The sequence below is a fragment of the Atractosteus spatula genome, chromosome 3 (genome assembly GCF_055471065.1).
Source record: "Atractosteus spatula isolate fAtrSpa1 chromosome 3, fAtrSpa1.hap1, whole genome shotgun sequence".
NCBI classification, from domain to species: Eukaryota; Metazoa; Chordata; class Actinopteri; order Semionotiformes; family Lepisosteidae; genus Atractosteus; species Atractosteus spatula.
In genome coordinates this window covers 10,583,567-10,603,031 of record NC_142708.1, presented here as the reverse complement: position 1 = coordinate 10,603,031, position 19,465 = coordinate 10,583,567, and the positions used below count along the sequence as shown (strand labels likewise).

The 19,465-nt window shown below is 35.8% G+C and overlaps 1 protein-coding gene across 3 annotated transcripts in view; it reads right to left on the bottom strand.

The window, feature by feature from the left end:
* Positions 1–19,072, bottom strand: part of LOC148837396 (uncharacterized) — a 53,638-nt gene extending 34,566 nt beyond the window's left edge. Inside the window, exon 1 of one of the 3 annotated variants that reach the window (XM_088911571.1) lies at positions 18,834–19,072. The gene's annotated coding sequence lies outside the window, so the exon portion shown is untranslated. Of the gene's footprint in view, positions 1–3,357; positions 3,433–18,833 lie in introns of those variants that run through there. The other 2 variants (XM_088911572.1, XM_088911573.1) reach the window with 2 other exon arrangements.
* Between the last annotated feature and the right edge of the window lie 393 nt (positions 19,073–19,465).

Below are 19,465 nucleotides of genomic sequence, written 5' to 3'. Positions count from 1 at the left end.
ATGCACATCATACACTATCAGAAGACAGGCTGTGCAATAGTTAATAAATGACAGTTTGCTTCTAACAATAACATTTGGCAATACATACTGAATATACAGAACTATGTATCCAATATTATCAAAAAGAGGACAATATGCAGGAGCTATACAATATTAAAAACAGAATGAACACGTACATACTGCACACACTTATGTTGACTATGCAAGATTTGGACATCTTATATTAATGTAAAGTATTATATAAATAATTACGTGAAAAATTATTAAATAATTACTTTAACATTTATAACAGTAAACGTCTTTGCACAGATTTAAAGATATATGCAATTTTGATTAATTTGATCACAATAATCATTGGAGGACTCAACTAATTTCCAGGAAATACTTACTGAGTCTGTATTACTCATTTCCACTGACTTGACCCCTGCTTTGCTTGTACTAACTGTTAGAGTGCTTCCTGAAAGCATACTGAAGCACTCCTCCCTTCACCAATGTGTTCTGGGCTAAATGCAGAAAAAATAACATTAAAGTAAATTACACAGTCTTGCTTATGTTTCCCTGCCAATTTCAAGGGTGCACAAAGAGTTAAGAGTGGTATTTTGACAAAAGATGTTCAAGGCTGCTGTGGTCTGCATCTTAAAAGACGTACAGTATACAGTAGAACCATTTACAGCACATTTCCTACCTTAATGATGTAAGTGGTAAATGTTAATATGATGATGATAATAATAATAATAATTCCCTTTGTTCATCCTTCTGTGATAAGGCTAGAACACTAATCCATGTTCCAAAGGCCATTTAATTCCTTAAAATTCTACTTAAAACACAACTGACCAATTCATATCATTCCATAGGATATGCTACTTAATAATTCCATTTCCTTTGCTAAACCTACAACAGGATCAGTATAGATAGGTCCCTAACCATTTAAGGACTGAAAGCATTTAATATTAATTATAATTAAATACAAGTATTTTAAAATAAGCCTTCAACAAATATTTATCATTAAAACATGCATTAAAATAATGGGTGCTGTGCAACACAATAAACATCTGTGACAGGATACTAAATCCAAAAGGCAAAGTCAACTGAACAGCTCATTCTTTCACTTTAAGTACTGTACATCCACATTTCTCTTCCAGAACGAGTCAATATTTATTAAATGGGAACTTGAAAGGCTCCAGCCTTCCCCATAAATATGTCAGCACATCCCCAGTCCAATTCAGACAGGTTACATATCACCTATTGAATTCAATACCTCAAAACACATGGAACTCCAAAGATATAATACTATGGTGATACAAGCATTTCGGATTAATCACACAAATACTTACATTTGCTCAGGCTTTTCAATTCAAAGGGAACAGCGGAAGATTTGACTTCCACCTGACATACTTTGTTCTGAACTGTGGGGTGGTACTGTATGTGCTTATCAACCTTATGTGTTCACAAGTGCTTGATCATTTGAATATGAGCATTACCGATGCTCATGGCCTGTAAGGCTGGGAACTAACAGGACTTTCCCAAGTCTGTTTGCCCGCTTGAGTGCTCAATTATGGCGTCTCCCCTGTCTGGGAAGGTCTTGTGTGGAGGAGGTGTTGAGAGCAATGGGTGTATAGACAAGGTCAGGGTAGCAGGGAGTGTGCATTGCAGAGAAGAGGCAAGTCTAGACAAGAATAGAGCACTTTCTAGTTAATAATGGTTAAGATCTATCATGCTCTTCATAAATGATTTTGTCACTAACCTAGATAATGTTGCATTACCCTCCTGGCTTCAGGCTATGATGTGTCTCAGTTTTTAAAAAGCGGTAAAAAAAAGAAATAATCATTTGAACTTGCGTCAGCATTAGAGATACAGTACAGTGAAATATGTCACAAAGGTGGTATTAGCTACGCCTCCCAAAACTGGGCCAGCAGACCTACTGTACATTCTCACAGGTACTTTAATATTAGTCCTACCCCAAACACACGCACATAATCTTTGAAATAATAACTCTTTTTTCCATGTTTATTCTGCTTGCAACAGTGACAGAGACCCATGCTGGGAGTTGAGTTTATATGACATAACCACATACTTGGTGGGTACTGCAAGAACCGATGACAGGCATGATTTGTGAGATTTTCTGAGAACACCAAAAATGTAGACAAGATGGTGAAAAAAAAGCCAATGAAAAATTCTACAGAACACTGCAACAACAAACAGCAATTACTGAACTGAACAAGAACGTTCTGTCTTCAGGTCACATTGGCAGTAACAGCTGCCAAATGGCTGCAGTAGTTACCAGCTTCTGCTGGCAAAACTTTATACATGTGGTGATCAGAACTAACACGGGCCACATCAGCGTGATTAGAAAGTTAATAACATCAAGCGTCTGTGTACATGTACATGCATGCATACACACAATGAGTAGACACACAAATTTCTACTGCATTTTAAAGGAAGATGTATGGTATTAAAATACTAAAAATACATTTCAGCCTTTGGCTCAAACGTCAGATTTTAGCAACAGACATTTTCAAGTTAGTTTTTCCATGGTATTAACTTTACAAAATGATCAGCTCAGAGGTAATACTACAGCAGCAGAAGAATAATTGTACTCCTGTTTTACTTATAGTACCATAGCACTCCCATTTTCCTAATCATTAAAATGATTAAGGTAATAAGATTTTTTTAGATATACTAAATAATCTACAACTGTAAAACAGCTAAATAAAACCATACTTTTGTTCTGATTATTTTCACTTTACATTCTAAACAAGTTCCATTACATTAAAAATCTAAAAACATTTTTTGTGAATGCCACGGCCACATAAATACTGCAACAGCACGACAACTACAGAACTTGCCAACACAATTATTATGAATTTAATCCCCCGTTTGACTTCAATTCTGATTTTACCTCTAATAGTATGATTATACTCTCATCATATGCCAAGTCACAAAGGCCTTCCTATTATCAGGAATTTACTGTAATATTATAATGAGAAACATACACAAAACATGCTTCACTGAGCAGATAATATTGCAGAGAAATTATTCATTAAGCAAATAATACCTACAAATACCCATTATGTATTCTGTTGAACAAAATGTTCAATTAGGGCATTACAAATGAGGATATTAAATCTAAATTGGTGCCAATTCTTTTGCACTACTTACAAGATCTGACTAATCTGAGCAGAAATTACTCCCATGCGCATTAAATCCATTTTTGTACTCTGAAATATGAAGTGACCTAAAAAAGAAACATAGACAAAAAATAGGAATAGTGGTGGTTAAGAGCGGCAGAAGAATTAGATAAGAAGCCCATTATTTCCTGCCTAAATTAATGGCTTGTCATAAGAAATGTATTGTTACCTTATTTACAACAGGAAGATGAGTATCTGTTCTAAACGAAGATAAATCTTCCTCAGGTGAGAAGCTATTCCATTTGAAAGGGAGAATCCAAAACGAAAAAAAGCCGAGCGCACTGGAGAAAGAAGAATTATAATTAACAACCAGTTTTTCTGGTCACCTCACGCCACAGCAAAAGGAACACCAAAGAACAACTGCATGTGTGTGGCCTTGGAAAAACAGAGCTGTACTTTAAACAAGTATTGGTATGTATTTGCCTTGCTAGGACAAGGTCTTCGGCAGGAGTTTAATAACAGTTATAGAAAACCAATTGTTTTAGAGAACAAAAAACGTCTTCAGGTTACAAATGATTAAATGAAACTCCTGCACAAAAGGAAAATAAAATCAATCATCTTTTATCACGCAAAATTCTAGGTTTAACATTAAACAATACATGGAGATTGCTGGAAATGAAAAGCAAAGGTTTTCCCTTTGCTTCCCTTCCATCCTGTTAGGAAGTTTATTATTATTTTTTTTTTTATTAGTTACAGTGGATATACTTTTAAACATCAGGCAAAATCAGGCTTACAATTAAATCACCTACAGAGAATTCATGAGAATGTTAGGAAATGCCGAAAGCAAGGGTGTGACTGCTAGGGTTTTGACTGAGAATGCGAGGATGGCCCTTCGCCAGGGAATTTTTTGTTTGATGTTTTTTTTTTCACGATGGGCAGGGAACACCTTGCTGTGCTGTGTAGGAGGAGTAATGCAGCTGAGATGTTCAGACAAGAGCACTGTAAAGGACATTGTAAAACATTATGAAATTTGCTGGAAAACATCTCCACTTTGTCACTAACCCAGCCCTTCCTGGACTTTCCCTTGAATTTTCCAGAGATGCAGTTTACTCAGTCTTATGACTGCGAAGTCTGTCTTAAATACTTCTGGAAAGTCATCCTCTATGTCTTTTTATACAAATCCTGAATATATCACAAACCAGAACTTATCTTTACTTGTAACCTAGAAAGTGTTTTTTTTTTAAACTTGAAGATTAGAGTTTAAGTCACAGCATGTTCTTTTTTTATAAATATTTTTACATCAAAACAAGGGTTTAAAAAACAGAAACAATAGAAAGATTCCAGATCAATCCACAAACTTGCCGCAGTGCCATACCGCCAGATTTGTCAGAAGAAAAACTTTCAAATAAGGGAACAATTTATGACCAGATGGCCCCCAAAATACAATGTGGTATAAAAAGAAATTATAATGTACTCTGGAATGTAACTAGATCAAAGGCAATGACTGAAAGAAAGCTGGAGAGCATTTGTAGTTTTGGTTTCCAGATCCCTGAATGAGGATTTCCCTCCTAAAACAGAGGGTACATGCATTTTTAAATAGTTTCTAACAGTCATAAATACAAATCACATTTCACATTTCATCTGAATCTTAACATTTCAAACTTCCATAATGTAGCATTAGCTTAAAGCCACAATTTTGAAGAAAGACATACTACATTTTGTAAAAAAGACACAGCTGGTAACCTCTTCCAAATTTTAAGTTTCGGCCTATACACTTTTTTTCAACAGTGCTCTATTTGTAAAAGTTAAAATAAATAAGCTTTCAATCCAGTTCAACTACATTTCATCTTATGTGTTTTAAAGACTCTCATATTTCCAGCAAGATCCACTGCTTTTTTGCATGTAAAATCAATACTTAGGCGGGCATCAGTGAGGATACCAAAGCAATACATCATAACAGAGCTCAGATATTACACAAGGTGAAGAACAACGTGGACTGGTTTTATAGCTATGAGCTGTCAACGTTCACTTAAATCAGCCACACCTGAGTTTGAATGTCCAAAGGCTGGATTCCTTAAGCATTGTTGTACGTAAGCCAGTAATACAAATGCCTAAAAATGGTATGATTGGGGAGCTCAGTGTGGCATATGGTCTACAAAGGAACAAAGTTTAATTTTACATTGAAGAGACAAAATAAAACCTGCAAAATACTTTTTATCCTGAAAAATGGTATGAACAGATGTCATTCCATCTCCCCATATTTAGGCTGTAAGACCTGTTACTATTAAACAGCTTAATTATTACACATCATAATCGCACAGAGGAATAATTTTGGGTATTATAGTTTAAGTAACTCGGCAAAGCCAATTTTCAAAACATCAGATGTTTTTGATTTTGTATGTAGTCTCAGCAGGCTGTTCAAATCATTCAGGTGGATTCAACTTCTGAAGAGCTGCTGAACCGTAAATGTCTTTTCCTCAACATTGGTTAACAGACGTTTATCCAACATCTGCACCAGTGAGAGGTCATGTAAGGGAGGTACATAAATAAACCTCACAACTTTCTCAATGCTCACAACTTTCTAATTTACAAACTCATGGGTAGGATCACAGAAATTATATTTCTAAAATTGTTGTTCTGGAACCCAACACCAATGTTTCTGTTCATGAAGGTGTCACATCGGGAATAACAGTTTTGTAAAAAAAAAAAATGATCAGAATGAGAATTTGATTTGACTGTAGTGTAGTGAGCTAGAAATGTGTAATGCAGCAAAACTTTTCTGCAGAAATGTGTGGACACTTGGATTCTGGTCAGACAGGTACTCTGACATCCATAGTGAAGAACAAGCATGGTCACCCATATCTCCTGATTTGATTCCATGAGATTTTTACTTACAGTTTAGTGATACTGTAAGGGTCCAAGAAATCCAACCAAGTCTACATCCGAGTGGGGATTTAAGGGATCAAAGGAGTGAAAAGCTGCACCCGACAGATTTCAGGGTTTTGAAAGAGGGCATAAATTTTAAATGTCTAGGCATATTTCACATAATAATTTGAGTATTTAATCTAAATGATCAAACTATATAAAGACATACAGTATAATGATCATATGAATACAAAGTCATTTTGTACTGCTCGAAAATAGGCTTAAGACTTAAAGTGGATTTTAGGCAATTACTTAAAGTAACTCTTGTGATGTGGATAGAATGACATGTTTAGGCTATGTGTTGTATTAAAAACCAATATAACAGCATCATACACTTCATTGCTGTAGTATGAAAAGAAGTAGAATTTGTATGGTAACAGTACTTGATCAACAACTTTACAGAAGGTGAAGAGAAAATACCTGTATCATACCTGTGCACAGAAACAATTACCCAGAGAAATGTTTTTTGGAACTTTTTTTGGAACTTTTTGGAAGTCCTAATAAATAAGTATTCATATCATTCATGAATGAGAAGTTTCCCGAACAGCTTCAGTGATTTCCCAGAAAACATTAACTTTAATAGCTTTTACAAGTGTCTACTTTCAGAATGCCCGCTCTCTAAGTGCCACTCTGAATGAACTTTCAGATTGCTTGCTCTCTGGGTAAATAGAGTATAGGGTATTGTAGCAAGAGGGACTTGAACGATGGATTTTAAAAAGCATAATGGACAGGCTGGAAATGGAAAGATTAAAAAGAATTTTACCTTATGAACATGGGTATTATATTTACTGGATAAGCTTCAGTAGTGAAAGATGTCAGGTTCTTAGTTTATTTTGCTTTTTAAAAATAAAAAATATGCTCAACTTAATACTATGTACAGTATTTAGGAGTTTGTAACCCTAGATTGACTTGATAAACCTCATAATAAACACATTTTAGATTTCTTTCAAACCTGACCTCATAACATTTCCTGGTTAATTAGACAATTGTAACTGTGCTCAAAATAACGATTGAAACTTTTTAAAGTGTGAATGAAAAGATATTTAATATCTAAAGAATATTAATGTCAATTTTAAGAAGTATATCAAGCTTAATGATATGTAGAATGTTGACAAGAATGCATTTTCCCTTAAAGAAAAGATTTGCGTGCTAATGGAAGCAGTGTTGTACCAGTTTCCATTCATATTGTGTGTATAATTGCTGTACTCTTACCAACCATCTACAGTTGGCAAGTCATTCAACAGACTTGAAAAGGTTTTATGTCATTTTTGACCAGATGTACTGTATATGGTTTGCAAGAGAACAGTAGGTGGCACTACTCACCTTTTACCAATAACAAAGAAAATACACTTGTTACTTGGTGTACCAAACCACAGATCTTACAGTTGTTCAAAATGTAAAGAAAAACTGAATTTTTTGCAATGTTAATTCACATTTTTTTTATTATTATTTATTTTTCTCCAACCTATTAATCCCCACTCTACCTGCACAGGAACTGCATCTGACACAATATTCATCCTAAACACACTGGTACTTTTCCACTATCATGATTCTGGACCACTGGAACCTCTTGCAATACATTCTATATGTAATACCAAACTCACCTCCTCTTCCTCCCTACAACTTTTCCCTTTCATTGCTCCGCAGCTCAAAATGGACAAACCCACAATTCCCATTCTGTTGTTTCTACTTGTTTGTATAAATCAGTAGCTCTCAGCCCTGGTCCTGGGACACTGCTGTCTTCTGGTTTTGTAACATTCACATAAATAATCATGGGTTAATTGAGTTCACTTTTATTTGGGGTATTTTTATGAAAAAAATGCTTTAAAACATTTAATCAGAGTTGTTCTAATTCAAATGTGTTAGCTGAAATGTAATCAGTAGGACCTCTGCACTAGGAAAAAAAAAAGCTGTTCATCATCTGTTCATTATACACACTAATCACTTAAGAGCTCTACAGTCATAAGGGTAAAGTAATAGAGAAGAGGTATCTTAAAATTCTGTAAGCTGATGCTATTGGAAACAATAAGCTTGAAGCAAGGTATTTTTTAAACTCAGGAATGAGTGCAGAAATAATTTAACTAAAAGACTAAATAAGCAAAGCAGATAAATGCAGGTGATTTAGACATCAGCTGGCAGACACGTGCCAGAGAACCAGAGTTTGAAAACTACTGGCATAAATCTTACACACCCACCATCAACCCTGAGTAATTCTATACAGCATTTATTGTGTTATTGCCTATCTCATAACTCTGATGTAACAATACTGGTGATTCTAAATAGAAAGACACAGTACTGTACATCCATCCTGGAACAGCTTTACTTTAGTGCTCCAGGCCATACAATGTTTAGCATGTTGCTCCATTAGGGTACTTGTTTGTCAGAGAAAGGCAAACAAGTTTAAGAATAAAGTCAATAGTCCAACAATAGATACTGTTACAGCCCTATGTTAAAGTAGTTTCCATATAGCACTACCAATATTTTATACAGAAATAAGACGTTTGTTTATTATTAACTCCTATTGATGCAAGGATTTGTTAACTTACGAATTTGAAAGGATCTGATCCCCTTAACTGTGAAAACATACATTTCAGGGGTCAAAGAGTTATAGACCTAAAAAGCAAAACTGAACCCGGGGATTTATAAAGGTATAAGATATTTGTACACAATAACTGCCTTCTAAGGTTAAAGGTACAAAGTGTGAGCACTCATAAAAGGTTTTCTCTAAGGCATGCTTGTATGTAAGGTATGTAATGTATATCCAAGTATATCACTATACAACACCTCCCTCAAGAAGTAAGGAATTATGTAACATCTAAACAACCAAAGGGAAAACTCCCCTCTATTGATAAGATAACTGAGCAGACAAATAAAAACATGCAATCATAGCCCCTGAGCAGCACTTTTAAGGATTCAGCTGTTTTCTCCATGAACTTTGAGATAAAACTGATTTGAGAAGTTGTGGAGCTCTCACAAGGTTTGACATGTTTATCTCGCATAAAGGTTCACAGTCATAAAATTTACACCCACAAATTCAGCAAGTGTAAAAGGGCACATAGTAGAGGCACATCAGAATTGCTCTCAAATGTTATTAATTGTAGCGTTATTAATCACAAGAAACATATGTGAATGAGCTTAAAACATATCTTACATTCCTAATTTACTCAGCTTAACTCTGGAAAAAGAGAACTTTGAAAATATAAAATGTTATCTGTCTCACAAACCACACAAGGCCAAACACTTCTTTGCATAACTAATGTTTTCCTTTGGTAGAATGAAGTAGAATGGGTAGAATCATAGTAGAATACTTAGGGGTTTGTTCCTTTTTCGAAGCTTCATGAGAGAGTGAGGAAGGTTGGCAGCATATTTTTTTGCATAGAGTGTAAGGTAGGTCTCAGTTTGGAGATTAGACCCCTGCCAGAAAAACTCTATTGAGAGTCTCCTGTCAGTAGGTTACCTTGTCATGAAACATGTTCTGCTGACAAATATTTAATTGATGAGAAAATTACCCCTAAGTAGAATGAACATGGTTTATCATAATCAAGCCTGCATTTGGTTATATCTGTGATTATTTCTGTGTAAGGTACCACTGAAAGAGAGCAAAAGTCCCATTTGAGCTTTTCAACTCACCCGGTACATCATTCACATGCACACACTTGATCTCATCCAACACAGCTGATGATGTGCTGCTTCAGTGCGGCTCACTGATGAAGAACACATGCCGTTTGTTTCACAGTCAGTATGTTAAAAAGCTGCGATGCCTTTGGGCATAAGGAAAAGGTGCGTCTCCTAGTCTATGCATTGAAAACAAGAAGAATCATTTCAAACGTGACACACGACTGACACTAATAATCCATTAACAAAATGTTTTTGTCATATGTGTTTAGGGGGAGGTATTCAATTCTTATTCAAGCAAATCACATTAGGTGAAAAAAATGCAACACACAATGTAAAAACACTAAAAACCAAGAAAACCAGAAACAGAAAAAAATATCTGACGAAGACAGAAAAATAAGTATCCTTGGCAGGCATAATCAATAGGAATGACCAAAAACACCTTAGGCAAAGGTGCACCACTTGCACAAAGGCATTTTTGAACTACTAATTATGAGACAGCATTTTTTGTCATGACGGTGCCAAAACATGTTCACCCCTGAACTATTTGAACAGAAGCTGCTATTTCACACATAGATAGACGGATAAGACTTTATTGATCCTGAAGGGAAATTGATGTGTTACAGCAGTCCAGCCCAAGACAAGCAAAAACAGATATCAGAACAGATGAAAAATTATACAAAATAAATATAAAATAAATAAAAATAAATACATAGGTGTGTGCAAAATATGATGATCATAGTCACTGTAAAAACAATAGAATGTGTGCAAAATGTGCATAGGTTTATACAGATTGATTGTCCAAAAAGTACAATGGAGCAACATGCTGTCCATAGACGAGCAAATGAAGGGCTAACACTCCTAGCCTAGGGCAGCGTTATACACCCTGACAGCCGCCGGGAGGAAAGACCTGCGGAAACGTTCCCTTGAACACCGTAGCTGGAGCAGTCTGTTGCTAAAAGTGCTCCGCTGCCCAGTAACAGTCCCATGAAGCGGATGAGAGGTGTTGTTCATGATGGCTGTGGGCTTGGTCAGCATTCTCCTCTCAGCCACCACCTTCATGGGGTCAAGGCTCATCCCCAACACAGAGCCAGCCTTCTTGATGAGCTTATTGAGCATATTTGCATCTCTTGTCATGATGCTGCTGCCCCAGCACACAACAGCATAGAAGATGGCTGCTGCCACCACTGATTCATAAAAAATGTGTAGCAGTGTTCCACACACACACACCAAAGGACCTGAGTCTCCTAAGAAAATAGAGTCGGCTCTGACCTTTCTTGTACAGTGTGTCAGTGTTACCAGACCACTCCAGCTTATCATCCAGGTGTACCCCTAAGTAGGACTGCACCCTCACATCTTACATTACTGTATATATTTAATAGTTTATACACTTCAGTAAACTTTAAATAATTTCTTTTTACTTACAGAACAAGGATAAAATAAGTCACATCATCATTGGCCAACTGCCACTATTAGGAGTTCCTAGAGAAACACACACGACAACTATGTGAATGGGAGTTCAAGTAACACACCTTTCCTAAATGGAGATCCAAGTTGGCCTGTATTACAATTAACACCTATCATTCAGATCTCTTAGAGTCATTATTTTAATAAATGTAAAATTAAGTGTGTTTAAGTGCAAACATGTGAGTCCCTTTAAAAATACAAGTTTATTTGGCGAAAAGGCTTCCAAGGTTTCTTGGGTTTGAACAGACTTCAGATCTCAGATTAGACTGCATTTGAACCTAATGTTTTGGTGTCTGCTTACATACAACGTGTAAAAAAGAAATATGCCTGACATCTCTCCTCATCTTTGATCTATCAAGTGTGAACCTTTTTCATCAAGTAACAAACCTTTTTTAACGCTTTATTAACAGATTAAAACGTTTATGACATAACATCAAGGCTGACACTGCACAGACATTTTAATAATGCAAAACAGTAATTCCAGTTAGCTCCTAATGTAACATGAAACGAAACACTAAGGAGAAAACCGAACAGGTGTGCAATTAATTAACCCTTTCAGCACAGAAAGGAGAGGCACTTGGGGTGCAAGGTATTTCATGACACATTAAAGAATGCACACTGCTGCTTCCCTAGCATGGCAGTCCTCCTTCATCATGTTAATGTGCTTTTAATGTTTCCTTATTCAGTATACTGAAAACCCTGTCTCAACAGGAATTACAGGTAATGGTTTAGAGTAGTGGAGAAAAACATTGATTATGCGAAAGGGCCTGAAGTATTAATATACTCCAAAAGGAAAAGGGCTGGGTCACATTTAAAGTTAGGCACCATGTTAACAGCAGCTTCAAATTTATAAAGCTCTTAACACAAAATGATATGCACATACAATCCTTTTGGATAATTCTTTTGTCATAAAATTATTAGTTTCTCTTTATTCAACCACTTAAACCCTGCCCAGGAATATTCACAGTTCCCAAAGCAACACATCCCTACACATACAGTATCCCCTGACCTCAACTCCTAAACTAAACAATAATCTTAACCATAATTGAAACCTATCGCTAACCTTAAAGGACAGGAGCTGTGGGAATCAGGAAAATTATTGTGGTGTTAGGCTGAACTGATGGTCCTCTATGTAGGTGTTCTCTGCTGTAGCATTAAACCTAAACCTATCGCAATTAAAGGTACTTAATCTCTACGTGAAAAAAAAAGAACATCGCTCAAATTATACAACCTGACTGAAAACAGCGCTGGTTTAACCAAAAAGTTGTGCATTCTTGCAACAAGTTTGCATCTGAGCAGGCAAAAAAATAATGTTGACTTGTGCCAAGATATGACATTGAAAGATCTTTTCTGAAATTTGCTCATTGTCTTTACACAAAACATACTGCTTTGTCCTATTACTAGATTACCACTATCAGCACTAGTCTAAAACATCATTTTGAGTCCCCAATCAAAGTGAGAAGGTACAGAAAGATAAGGGATGAACTGCACAGTATCCCATCCCATAAGTAAAGATCTTATATTGATTGTAACTCTTTTGCAGACAATCTTTCCTAACAAAGTTAGCAGGTCTGTCATGCCTACACCTATATTTTTAAACACCTGGTGTTATAGTTTCCTTCAAGGAAATTCTTCTTCCTCGTCAAACTGGCTAAAAGGCACTGACGTTCAAGAGCTGGGTAATATTTTGCTAGTGTGTTTTTAAAGCTGTCAAAAAGGGGTTTGCTTGAGGGCCACTGGGTTGGCAATCATTCCATTTGAGATGTCAGTTGTTTGACTTGGGGGAAGAAATGTTCCAGTACTTGAAATAATGATTACAATCATTATCTCAGCTTAGCAAAACACAACAAACCGCAGATAAAATTAAATTAAAATGAAAATTATGCTGTCTATCAAGAACTAAAACAACATGTCTTCAATCCGTCTTCATGTTTTTTTTATTTTAATGTTGTTTATTTTCTAAGAAATATAAATACTACTTAGCTCCTGTCATATTATTTTCCCAGAATTGTCTAAACCTTTGGACAGGATATAAGGAACCTCAGCCAATACCAGGAAGAGGGACTGATGGCCACCAAGTGGCCTCCTCTTTTATTGTCTACAAACATAAAATTAGTGTCTGTCACTTACAGTATGTCAACGTATGGTTATCAGAAGTTCTTAGTTTCCAGGCACAAGTTTCCAGTGACTTTTTAGGAACAATTGATATAGTTTCTCTACAAAATGGTATACAGTTATAAGAGTTTTATTTACTTTCAAAACAGTGGTTATGGAATTATTTAGATCTTGGACGAAGAAACACAATTGATTTTCAGTCTGTCCCATCACAATGTCAAATAATTTGTGTCTGTCAAGACAATCACAGGTCTTCATACCCATCTATGAACTTCAGTGACTCAGTGTAGGTTAACATCTTTACTGTTGAAGATGGGACATTTTAATAATGTTATAATGGGGATAACAATGTTTATTTCAAATAGGCCTAGGTTCATAATTGTAATAAAATACTGCTACCATCTCCCATATTTTAAAATCCTGTCTAAGAAATGGCATGAGTGGCACAAGCCAGGAAAGATTGAACAGTTTTTAACAGATGGGGTTAGACCTGCCCTTTGTATCACTGCAAATATAAAAAATAAATTAAATTTCAGACTGCCCAAGTCCCAGATTAGGCCATTTTGTTATTTTGTTTAGTAAACAAAAATGATTATTATTTTCTGGACGAAAGATACAACATCCACAGTTTCACTGAGCTTGCTTGTCTTTAGCAAATCAAAACAGTGTCTTTGTTATCACTGTCACAGATAACAGATAAATTTTTCAACAAATCTATGCCTTTTCCTTTTCCTACAGCTACATGTTCTCTGATTTACCATACTCTAATAGTAGTTGCTGTATCACTGGCAGACATACAGTACATGTATCTTACAAGAAACATTGTCCAGGATCATGGTGTTAAGACCATGCAGTTGCTATAAATTATGGAAATTAATTAGCTTTTATCTAATGACATATCACAATACTATGGAGAAGGAACTGTCTTACAACCTCTCATTCTTTCTTTTGCATATTTAAAGTCAAGATCCGTAGCTGTGAGCATTGATTTTGTCATTATTAGGGCTCATCAGCATAACATTCTGTAGTTAACTTTGACCAGTTATTCAGATATACAATATGTACATATAACTTACAAGAACTACCCGCCAGGGTCATGGTGGGTATGAGCAAGCACTCATTAAAAGCTAAGAGCTCATTTATATACAGGTACATATCCATAATGAGTACACAGACAAGCCATCATAGGGCAAGAAAGACACATCCAAAAATGACACAAAATCAGAAAGAAAATTTCCATTGTCCCAAACTGTTTAAAAGCATTGACTAATATCTTGGAGGTCAATGCCATGTGTTTTATCCTCTGTTATTACAGGAAAGAACAGACATTCCCTATATGACAATCCAAGATGGCGCCGTTCATTGGTGACGTCTCGCGTGTAGCTCTCTCGTTTATGTTGTTTATTTTCGTGTTATGTCTCGCTTTTTGTGTTATGTCATAACTTTTCTGTCTTCTCATTGCGTGCAAGCTCAATTGAAGAACAGCACAACCTAAAACAGATGATTTAATGAGCATGTCAAAACTTCTACCTTGTAACACTTGCTTATATTGGCCATTACCTGTTCTTAAGAATTTTTTTTACTTTATTGTTTATTGAACAGGGAAAGGGAATTCTGGCATTCAGAAGTGCCTCATATTGCAAAGTCAAGCAACTGGCATTGGCAACTGGCAATACATCTGAAGCTTTTCAAATAAGTTAATCACTGTAAGACTTGCAGATAACTAGTGTTTAAAGGAAGTCTGCAGTGGCTCATTTGCCTTCAGCAATAAGTTGTCTGGTGCACAATAAAAATCAGTAAATTGTGAGGCACCACAAAGGACTTGAAGAAGTAGAGTTATCCCATGGAATGAATACACACCGTGGAGTATTTGCTTTAGTAGGCCCACCTGACCATTATTGTATAGAATTTCTTTGAGATGAGATAGAGATGAGTTCAATTTGACCACTATTATATTCTTAGGCTTAGTGACTGTAGCACCCATTGTCCTGTCACACATGGAGAAAAAAAATATAGATGACAAAATTCATGGTTTTTGCAAGACATCACAATACTACTTTCTTAAGACTGAGCTGAAGAAAAAGAAGAAAGAAAAGGGGGAAGAACTGTACTAAGCCAGAATTCTGAGTTACTAAGCCGGAATTCTGAGATACCAAGTCGCAATTCTGAGATACCAAGTCGCAATTCTGAGATACCATAACGCGTTTTTTTTTACTTCCTAGCGGAAACGGGCTTCCATACATAACTCTTTCATCCAATATTTTCACTGGGTAACTTTGTGAGAGAAAGGGAAATTGTTGACATTGAGGTTATTGTCTTTACATTCTCAGCATTCTTATGTAGTGGCGCTCTTATCTGTGGACATATTAAGATCTAGTGACGCTCTAGTCCCAATTATTATTTTGGGAATGCGCTCTGCAACATTCCAGACTTATCAACCAAATAAGGCTGCAGAATAAAACAAACATGCAAACACTATTTTAAACTTTAGGACACTGGCAATAAAATCAATTGAACTTAATGTGTCTACTTTTTCTATACTTTCTTTGAAACCAATGCATTTTGAATGCTAAATATTCACGACAAATGCAAACATAAAAAATGAGTTCAATGTGTTTGTAAGGCTTATACAATGTTTTTAATGAAGTTTTAAATCAGTCATCTTTTGTAGTTCCCAAATGGCGTTCCCAAGTGATGAGTCTGTCTCAAAAGTAATATTAAGTTGGGACCATTATATAATCTGTCACAATAATGTTCATTTGCCAGTGGAACAGAAGTGCCGTAGTTGAAGGACAAGAAAACAACATTTGCTTCTCAAATGTTAGGGTGGTGGTTTTTTCCAGGGTGAGGTTAAGGCAATTTTAGAAAAGGTCCTGTCGACACCTCTGTTGCAGCACCTGACTGACAAGGAAATGCAGTTTTGTTTAATTGTAGTCATCTATTGGGGGTGCTTCAAGTGAAGCAGAACTGTACTGATAGGTTGCAGTGGGCAATACCTTAAAAAAGAGGAAGTTTGACTTTGATATAAAAGCCATAACTTAGACCGACAAATCCAAGTAAATTAAATGGCCCGTTTACAACAGACAGATCCGTACTTTCCCTTAGTATTGTTTGCTGGTCAAATATTTAACATTTCAATGTTTTGAATCTATATAAAATTGAATAGCATCAATCTTAAGCTTAAATGAACATTTAAATCCCCAAGACATTAGATGGTACAACAAGCAAATATGACATTTTAAGAGGAATTATACCCTTGTGGATTATTCATATACAATAGACTTACAGGACAGTACACGGAATTTTCAATTAAAAAATAATAATTTGTTTCAAATTTGTCAAAGGCTATGTTAAAATGTTTCATTGTACTGTATATCTTTTTTATTATGATTTCCTTCTGCTTACATATGTTTCTTTTAGATTTTTGCTGATTTTTTCAATTTTTTTATATCTGCATGTGTTCTCACAAAAGATAATGTTTATTTTTTAAATTAGCAGGTTACACTGCACCAAGCTTAGTATTCACTATGAATAATCAAACCATAAATCATCAAACCATTAATACATTTTTTGGTTTTATATAGGTTTCAAGAACCCCTTTTCCATGAACTAACAGGAACATCTTTCATTCTCATTAATATATGCCCCTTTATTCTTTAATTAGAAATCAGAATAAAATGCGTATAAGTAAAAGAGAAAATAAATATGCAGGCTACAATATTTTTCTGCTACTGCTAGTCGTGTTATTAAAAAAATACATGAACTGCTACCTCACATGTTCGGTTAAAGAGCTGTCAGAAAAAAAACGCCTATTCAAGTTCAGCAGGTTTGTTCAGTTATAGCTTGCTCCACTGTGTGGAAGACAAGAATTCACCAATTTGAATTAGTTTTTCAGGGTAGCACATTATTTGCACAAATCCTGTTAAAATAGTTTTCATTTCTCATATATCACTTTTGTGCGACTACAAACAAGAAGGATTTTGAGCCACTGAGTTTAATTTCTGCTGGAAAAATAATGACATTTAAGTATACGTTAGTTTGTAAAAACTGTATGTTCAGAAGAGACCTTTATACAGTACCTAGAGGTCCTAGGAGTGATTAAAATTACACAGACATTTCCAATTGTTGCAAGGAACTAAATCTCTACCTCCCTATAAAGCCACATGTTTGTGAGACAGAGTGAGGAGAAGATTATCTCCAAACTGAATTAACAACTTCCCACACCGCGATGGTCAGAAGACAGCACCTTACATTGATATCCACAAAAGGACCCTTTTTCATAACTTGTTTTTAAGTACAAGGACCTTCACCAGGAATAAGTGGCTTTCTGATAATAGATGGATGGGTCTATAATTGTCAGCCATCACAGAGCCACCAGTAAGTGTTTACTTTGTGAAAATCTCTCCGGACCTTAACTCACTGCATTACCTTCCCACAAGCTCATTTTAAATGCATCAGTTTCTTCATGCATCGCTAGCTCTGCATATAGAGATGCATTTCACTGAACTTTTTAACATTTCCCATAGAAACCAATTAACAGGAGAAAACTGGAGTGCTAAAGGGCTTGGAATAAAACAAAAACCTTAGGAAAGGGAGTCATTTTGGTAAATCCTAAGTCTTTTTGGTTTCACAAAAGATCCCATCTTTCACTATACTATGCAAATAATACATACAGTGCAGCATCTCATAATCTTTCACTGCATCACAGCTCCATCATGTAAAAGAACAACGCTAACATCCGTACAGTATATAAATCAATAATTGCCCGGTGTTTTTTAGAAACTAAGTTTTCCACTGACCTTCCTCAATTGCAGCTAAAGGTCTTAAAACTTTACAGTAGCCTTCTATCAAGAACACAGTATCAGAAACCTTGGGATTTATGTTTATATTATTAAGTTATTTCTAGTCGAAGAACGTTCGTTTTGAATTACGAAGTTTCGAGTTTATCTATACTGTCCATCCACGAGAAAAACATTCTTAATAGCAGTAAAATTAAAGTGACTTGTCACTTTGACGCCGAAGATACTATTTTAAAATATTAAAGCATCAGTTTGTCTGAGACGTTAGGGAATACTGACCAATTTCAATTGCAACAATCAGGAGAAAGATATTTAAAATATTTAAACAAAATGACAATACACGAACGTCACCGGTATGCCCACTAAAGCTGAACATATATAGTATACAGTATTTACACATCATTAAAGGGTATACATTTACCAGAAATGTTAGATGTACAAAGAACAGGCGCACGATTTTGTAGATTTTAAAGAGCAGAAATGACGTCTGTCATTAACATCAAAGCAATTAATTTGGAAATCATTTCAGCGTGGTCGTAGACGGGTTAGTAATAGACATCTGTTGAACATGTGCCTACCGAATAAAAAACGGGTCAGTTGTGAAGTTTTTTCCAGTTTCCGTGGAGTATCCTTTCATCTAAATTAATCTTCCCAAATCGTGTGTGCGGTATCAACAGTTTCCCCCTGCACATTCCCTCAGTACTTTCAATTATGTGCTGTGGGGAAGTCACTACTGGTCCTGTATCGTACAAAACGCATTAAAGTCTGACATACTGTACAGTACCTTTAAAGTCCCTCGCAACGTCTCAGCTCTTCGGATGGCTGCAGACTTAAGACTCTCTAGAAAGGTTTCATCGAGCCATTATCGCGAAGGTGGAGTCTACACCTGGGAAATAGACTTTCATTGCCACCTGGAGTACATGTCCTGCCCTTTTACGTAATTGACAAATACCGTACACCAAAAAAATGTAGACAGGTGATTCAAGCTAAAGTTTACTTGGAAACGGTGAGATGCAGATCTCCAAGGTTAATAAAAACAGACATGCAGTACTGTATCAGAAAACGCCCCCTTAAAAAATACCCTACGCAAGACCTCTGTGGGAAATCCGATGGAGTTTTTTTTTTGTGAAGGCCAGCTCTGACGTTTTGAGCAAAGAGCTTGTGTATAAAGTAGTAAGATGTAGAAAAATGTTGACTGGAAGGAATTCTCTTAAAATAACGTGTAGTTTGCTACAAGAGCCAAAATTAAGTGCTATAGTAATTGAGAATAAAACTATTTTATTTTAATGGTGGCGGCCCTAGCAAGCCAGGTTTACAGCGTGCAAATTGCATGTGCTTTATCCTCACAAACGCAAACTAGCTTGATCATTCTTGGCTTTCAATTAGACTGAGCTAGTGTAGACAATAATGCGCAAT